General features: G+C 35.3%; 1 protein-coding gene across 2 annotated transcripts in view; it reads left to right on the top strand.

The window, feature by feature from the left end:
* Positions 1-2,594: 2,594 nt before the first annotated feature.
* pycr3 (pyrroline-5-carboxylate reductase 3) overlaps positions 2,595-5,979 on the top strand; it is a 30,477-nt gene continuing 27,092 nt past the window's right edge. Inside the window, exon 1 of one of the 2 annotated variants that reach the window (XM_057841976.1) lies at positions 2,595-2,664. The gene's annotated coding sequence lies outside the window, so the exon portion shown is untranslated. The remainder of the gene's footprint in view (positions 2,665-5,979) is intronic. The other variant, XM_057841977.1, reaches the window with a different exon arrangement.

Genomic DNA, 5,979 nt, shown 5'->3' with positions numbered 1-5,979 from the left:
CTAGATGCATAACGCTCACTGTGCGGCGATCAGGGCGGCCGCTATCACTTATCGGCCATTTTGTCACATTGATAACCAGTCAACGGAGTGTGTACTTTGAAATAACCATAAATACTCAATTTTCAACCATTTTCAAACGGCTTGGTTTTTCATGAATGTCCAGAGAAGCATTAAATTAACCGCATTCTTTAAAAAAAAAAAAATTATTTATATATTTTTCACTATCCAACCTGAATCGTAGCCACGTTGACACGTTTGTTATAAACTAGTGATGGTGAGATGATGAGGCCTCATGAGGCATTGAACCACTTAAGCCAGACACGTCTAAAGTCCGGCCCGTGGGCCAAATGCGGCCCGTGGTCAAATTTCATCCGGCCCCCATCCTCTGTCAAATAAACAAAAAAAAAAAGTAAATTGACTGCGACGGCCGACACTTCAAGGATAGGTGGAAATTTCTTCACTAAAATACGCAACATCTGTGTCTGCCTCATTTGCAAAGAGACAGTTGCTGTTTTTAAAGAGTTCAATGTGAGGTGATATTACCAAATAAGACACGCTGACATGTACGAAAAGATTACAGGGAAGATACGCCGCGACAAATTGAAGCAACTTGAAGCTAGTTTAATTTCAGGGCAGCAGTATTTCGCAAGAGCCCGAGAGTGAAAAGAGAACGCCACAAAGCCTAGTTACGAGATTGTTGAAATCATAAATTTAAAAAAAATAAATAAAGCAAATGTGACACACAGAATGGCTTGCTAAAATTTGCTTAAATATATTGTTCTAGGTAAAGGTCGTCAGCCAAGGTCGGCCCCCCACATTTTTACCACACCAAATCTGGCCCCCTTTGCAAAAAGTTTGGACACCCCTGACTTAAGCCAATAGCGTACTGGACGAATGCTATTTTTAGACCGTCACATCGCCATCGTAACGCGAAAGTGGGACATTATAGACACGCCCTCGCATACAATCAATGTTATTTCTGCTAGTTTTCTCCAGTAATCTTTCAAAAAGGAACATGCTGATCAAACACTGCCGCTATGGAACTTGTAGAAACGACTCTAGACATTACGACATATGAAGGATGTTTTTTTCATACCTGTCCCGAAACCAAAAACTTGGAGGAAAAAAATGTGAAGAAGGGATCAACTCACGCGGACGTCCAAAAAAACAGTTTAATGCCAGCAAGGTGAAGTCATTCACATTTCATATGCAGTAAACACTTTGATGGTGGCCATGATCCTACAGAGGATGAAGAGGTAAGCCATTTTGATATTTTTACTTATTTTTTAGCATGGCGTTTGCCGTACTGCTTCTGTCTGACAATGAATGATCTGAAAAAAATCAAAATGGTATCTGACTGCCACTGTTACCTTTTCTGTTGTAAAAAAAAAAAAAAAAAAAAACTTTAGTAAGGGGGAAGTGTAAATAAATTATAGAATTAAGATTTGTTATTAATGAAAAAATTAAGTGTTCACTGGTTGTCACTGAGTAGCATTTGCGATCGCTACACAAAAATAGCAATGTAAATTGCCCCCAAGAAAGGTCAGAGACGTAAGACAACAAGAGGATATAATATATAAGAAAGACAGGGCATATGGTAGTAAAGGATATCTTGTTGAAACTGGTGAATGACATTGTCAGTGGCGTAAGGCAATACACACAAGAAAAAAGTGTCGATAAAAAAGCAAACTCTGGATCACTCTTTTTCTCTTATAATTTGTTTATTTTTTTGTTTTATTTTTGTACATCCGAGAGGAAATAATGTTGATAAGGGTTTATTGTAGGTGAACTGTTTTTTTCTGTATTGCTGTTATTTGTATGTATGTATGTATGTATGTATGTATGTATGTATGGATGGATGGATGGATGGATGGATGGATGGATGGATGGATGGATGGATGTCTATTGTTTAAATGAATAAATAAATAACAATTACACACACACAAAATTAAAACGAGAAAGGGTTCCTTTATTGGAGCTTCACATGTGCATGGTACCACCTACTGGCTAAGAGTATAATCGCAGTCAGTTGTCTCCCAACCACATGAGTGATTCGTTGATTTTTGTGTGTGTGTCTGTTGGGAAGGAATTATTTTTGCAAAATATTGTCTGACCATATCCTCTATGAACATACATTATCACATATGTATATGGCATTTTTTTTTTTTTTTTTTTAATCAAACTGAATTTCAGACGGAGGAGGCACACTTTAAATATATTAAAGTGATACAGGCATCTTTGAGTGAACTTCGAGTAAAATTCAAGTATCTCGAGGCCGGGCTGAGTGTCCTCTTTTTTGGAAATCAAAATATGGTCACCCTAATATATGATACTGGCAAGTGGTTACTCGACCACCAAGAATATACCAGCTAGGGGAGTGCTCGATTTAGAAATCTGGGTGCCCCGTAAGTGTTTCTAAAAGTTTTGTTCGATCTATCCCAGTATCCACTGACTTCAGTAGTGGTGAGAGAAATTGGAATTTAGTACACTAAGTTTTGAATTTCATCGTAGTATCTCTTTTAATTAATTATATGCTGTTCTTGGTTTGTTTGTTTTTTGGGGGATGAATTCAAATGAAGGTTCCGCCCCGGTGTGTTCTATGTGAGTTTAAAATCAAACCAACCTTCCTGACGGCGTCGCAGGAAGTTGAAACGGAAACATTTGGTAAGTCTACCTAATTACTATTTATCATTTTTCATGTAAGCACGGTAGTCATCAACCAAATAATATAATAGCTGACCACTGAGCGAGGCGTTGGCGATGTAATCCACTCCTTCGCTGTATAATGTAACGTACTACAATCTTAGTGATATAAAAAGAAAAACAGGGTGCGTATGGGGTCTGCAGGGTTTTTTCCCCCTCTATTTATTTTTGATGGATTTCGGTGCAAATGAAAGATACACGGCAAACCAGCTCATCAATCTAGTTTCACTTAACATCTTAAACGCGCGTGTTACATGGTAGCTCTCGATGTTTAATTACTTATGGTCTACCTCAAGTCAAAGAATGGAATCTGAAGCTTTTCATTAGCTTGCTTATGTTGATATTAATATGGCAAACGTTGCGGCGTGCCAAAACATTGAAATACTGTACATTTTGCCACATCTCATAGCAGTGTCTCACACTAATTGCTCCCCAGAGCAACATCACCCAGGCCTGGACCAAATATCTCATTACATTCGTGATCAGACATACGAGAATAGATAAATATCATAAAACAGAAGGTAGATGTTTTAAGTGCGCTGTAAGCCAATTCAGAGTCGTCGTCACTTGACATACCACTCTTTCAGGGACAATAGCACTACAGTGGACAACTATTGAAGTTATTGTTTGTTTAACTGGTTGTTCAGGTCACAGAATATGTATTGTGGTAGTTGGTAAAAGAGGGACATTGATATTGAAGACACTTATGACGGTAATAGACGTGCAATTAATTTTAACTCAGGGGCAGGAAGCAATCAAATGATTAATGCCTGTTGCCGTCAATGGCAGCCAAAGACTTAATCTATGTGAGGTCACAAAACTAAAAACTAAAAAATTCCCGGAGCAAAATACACACAGGCCACACTTACTGCATGTAATGTACGTGTGTCTTTATTCTTCCTTATTCATTTTATAACCATTTGTTTTAAGTTATATTTTGAAGTTTTAATTTTTTTTTAATTACCCATGGCTTCTAAAGTTTGTATTTGTTTTTAAGTGTTTTCATTTATTATTCCTTAAGTAAAATATATTTTATTGATTTCATTAACTTAAAATTATTAGTGCTGCAACAATTAATCGATTAACAGAGGAAAAAAAGCTTCGAATCAAATTTTGCTGCTTCGAGTATCCATTTAATTAGTGGCAGTGTAATGGTTTGTTTTGAAAGTGTTTGGATTTAGTTTTATTGATTTGGGTGGATACACTGCCCTCTAGTGGCAATAGTGAATATGACATAACTCCTTTAACATGGCTGAATTCAGCTTCGCCCTGTTAAGTTCAACATAAGGAAAGTTTTGATTGGAGCTACTATGTTTTTATTATACTGTCGGTATATTTAGCTGTTTTTAACGGGAATATGTGTTTGAACGATTTGTGAAAAGCATTGTTTAAAAAAAGTTTACATTTTCTAGCATTTAAGCTAACGGACCTTTGCTATGCAATTTAGTCAATTGTTCAGTGTCGTACTAAAATCCTCTTCTTTTTTTGTATACCGTTTGAGGCTAAGCTATAGTATTTTAATTTATTTTTAAATGAAAGCGCAAATCTGCATAGTTTGAAGAAACACTCGACAATTTTATTTTGTATTCACATTTAATGCGCTTTTGAAAGTCCAATCTTGGCAAACCTTTGTTGTACACCTCCTAAAATTTATTCTGCAACTCATTAAATGTTCCTAATCCAATTACTCGATTATTCGAACTAACTAGTTGATTGATTCATCGAGTACTAAAATAATCGATACCTGCAGCCCTAAAAATTATATAATACATATATATCTATATCTATCTATCTATCTATCTATCTATCTATCTATCTATCTATCTATCTATCTATCTATCTATATATATATATATATATATATATATATATATATATATATATATATATATATACATACACAAAATGCATACAGGCAACACAAATACTACAATTGGATGTCAAATGGGGGCTGCAAAATATTGTCCCGCAGGATATAGATGTAATAAAAACATTGAAGAGAACTAAAAATCATAATTATTGCATGAAACCCAGATAGCAGACCGACATTGAATAAACTTTGATTTTCCATCAAAATCATCAGTATGGTTGACTTCGAAATTTTCAACGTCATACGTTAAAACAACGTCGTTCTATGGTATGTCAGGCGATGGTTGGGTTAACATTGTTTTATAGTTGATGAACTAATATTGACAAATAGTTGATTTATGATTGAAAAGTCATTGAATTATGGATGAGCAGGCGTTTTGGTCGAAAACATAATATTGATTCAGCGTTTTTCCGATATTTTTAATAATCAAAATTACGTTTAGGTTTTGTAAGTATTTCAACTTTGAAACAACATTGAGAGTGCAAAAGTGACGTTGATTCAACGATATAAGATCGACAGCGGAATGTTGATCCAACATCTTTTCAACGTCGGTCTGCTATCTGGGAAGGTTTAAAGTCACTGGAGTGTGTAGTATGAAATAACTACAGTACATTGCTCATTTTTCGATTTTTAAACAGCTTGGTGTTTTCGTAAATGTCAGGGTAGCAGTAGTTTTACTACATAAATTAAAATCATTCCAACATTTAAAAACCTCTGTTAAGATCATAGCTTGTTATAAATAATGCGGCTTGTTATAAACTAAGTAAACTGTTTATTAATCCGTCATGAATTCAGCGTTTTAAGAGTATTCTAGTGAAATAACTTTCCTTACTTTCGATTTCTTTCCCAACATGGCTGCCAGTTCGCTACCCCGCCTACTCTGCCTTATAAAATCTAGCTATATATGTATATGACATCTTAGAATATGAGCACCATCGCGCTGTGACAGCCCAACGTACCCATGTGATACCGAAATAAGATGTGCTGTGTACTTATAGTACGAGAATAAAGTTGTATTGTTAGTAAGTGAAATAATGTACTATTAGTACAATATTAAAGTCGCACTATTAATACGAGAATAAAGTCGTATTACCATCTCAGCATCTTCATCTCAGGCTTAGATCAGTGCTTCTCAATTATTTTCTGTCACGCCCCCCCAAGGAAGAAGAAAATTGTTTCGCGCCCCCCCAAACTCTCTGCCGCCACTGTAAATAGTATCATTTGTCTATAAAATAACTTTTATAAACACACATCTGCCTAACATTGTGTCCTTTTTTTCTAATAAAGAAAAAAAGTAACATAGATCAACTTATAATAAAGTATAACTTTATTAACATTGTTTTGTTTGTAACAGAGAAGACTTGACGTGCATCAATTATCCTGAATTAAAAAAAAAAAAAAAATTC

This window comes from Corythoichthys intestinalis, chromosome 7 (assembly GCF_030265065.1).
Source record: "Corythoichthys intestinalis isolate RoL2023-P3 chromosome 7, ASM3026506v1, whole genome shotgun sequence".
Lineage (NCBI taxonomy): Eukaryota > Metazoa > Chordata > Actinopteri > Syngnathiformes > Syngnathidae > Corythoichthys > Corythoichthys intestinalis.
The sequence above is the reverse complement of the archived record's forward strand: the minus strand, read 5'-3'. Positions and strand labels throughout refer to the sequence as shown.